Source organism: Chrysochloris asiatica, unplaced genomic scaffold (genome assembly GCF_000296735.1).
Source record: "Chrysochloris asiatica unplaced genomic scaffold, ChrAsi1.0 scaffold00009, whole genome shotgun sequence".
Taxonomy (NCBI): domain Eukaryota; kingdom Metazoa; phylum Chordata; class Mammalia; order Afrosoricida; family Chrysochloridae; genus Chrysochloris; species Chrysochloris asiatica.
This window is the reverse complement of record NW_006408527.1, coordinates 23,543,041-23,544,851: the sequence shown is the minus strand read 5'-3', so window position 1 is coordinate 23,544,851 and position 1,811 is coordinate 23,543,041.

The window sequence follows — 1,811 nt, the reverse complement described above, 5'->3', positions numbered from 1 at the left end:
ACTGGAAGACACCTAACAGCAACAACGCAAAACTGGAACGAGGTAGACTGACTCAATGTTGCTGGAAATATGAAGCAAAATGACAAAATTGGAATCATTTGGGGTTTGTGAGCACAAGCTGTAATTTAGTTCAGGCTGCCACAGTCTAAGGCAACAAGCCAAAGTCATCATTTAGGATGTTTTTCAGAGGCACAAGAGCCCAAGGCAAATTGTAGCACAGAAATTTTGCTTCGAGTGTTTTCTTTTTTCATGTTTTCCCTACCTTAGATTACTATTGTTTATGTTAGAGAATATGGGATGGGATTTTCTTGTCTCAGAATTTCAGCTGAAGCCTCAGAGCTTTGGATAACAGGTAGCAAATACCTCTGTATTCTAAAACATGGTATTAGACACATCATGCAGGATTTACTGAGAGGTGACCAAAATGATCCTTTAATGATCAGTACCATCACACATTTCCAATCTTTATTAGAGAAAGTAAGATTCATCAATGAGATTCTTGGCAGTAAGAGAATTCACATCAGCATGTTTTCTCATCCACCAAAAGACGGTTTTCCAAAGTGAAGATGGGTGTTAGCCTCATTTTCTGGTATATTATTTCTGTCTGAAAGCTAGATATCTTGCTACCACAGTGGAACATAAAAGCATTTTTGGAAGAAAGTATCTCTAGAGAATTCTCCCCTAGAGGACTCATCATGTGGAGAGCCTGGCTAGAGTTGCCCATGAATGCAGGACAAAGAGAGACGAGAACAGTGGGAACAGTCTGTCCTCTCATCCAGAGTCAGGATATGTAATGCTTCCTGTGGACCAATTGGACACATGAAGAGTAGCTGGGAAAGAATTGCCTTGGAAGCACACCCCTCCATCCCAAGAGAGATGTCTGTGGGGTTTGAAGATCCCTGTAAATGGAGGTTGTGGGTGACACGCCACAGAGTGGAGTTGAGGAAAGCTTGGAAACAGTACTATATTGGGCTGTCCACTGGGAATTACAAAGATTTCTCTAATGTGCTCTGTGAAAGAGTCAGCATTTGGATATCTGCCATTCATTAAATAGCCTACAAAGAACTAACTACAAGCATCACCAGATATAAGAAACAGCCATTGCCTCTTTGCCTCTAATCGCTTCTCCACCCTCAAGTCTAAGGAAGCCAAAAGCAGTGGTAGAGAGGAAGTGGGATAAGAACAAATTGAACCCCTCACCATATAGCTGCTTCTCAAACCGTAAATCTGGCATGAGCTAAGGACAAAAAAGAAGTTCCAAATTAGATGAAGGATTGGAATGTTTATTTAGATTTAGTAAAAAGCACTGAAATAGCTCTGAAAACTATGAAATAAGTTGCTCAAAATGTAACTTCAGAGACAGAAGAAAAAAATCCTACTTGGAGTTTATTTCAAGCAAGTGCAGGTAAATTTAGAGCTTCCTAATTGCACTCACCTGTTAATTTTTCAAACTGTAATGGCTGTGCGTTGCTGTTACTCTGGAAGCTACGCTACCAGTATTTTTAGATTCCAGCTGTTCACCCATGGAGGACAGGCTTCATCTGAGCTTCTAAACTGAGACAGACTAGGAAGAAGAAGAGGTGGACCACTTCTGAAAGGATAACCACTGGAAACCTTATGAACAGAAACTGAACATTGTCAGATATAGTGCCCTCAAGTTGGCAGGCACTCACATTATGACTTCTGAGATAGAGCTGCTTCCTCAAAGTAGAGTTGACCTTAAATGACATAGATGGACCAAGCTTTCAGGACCTTCATTTGCTGATGTGGCACAATTCAAAATGAAAAGTAAGAGCTATAAACAACTGTTA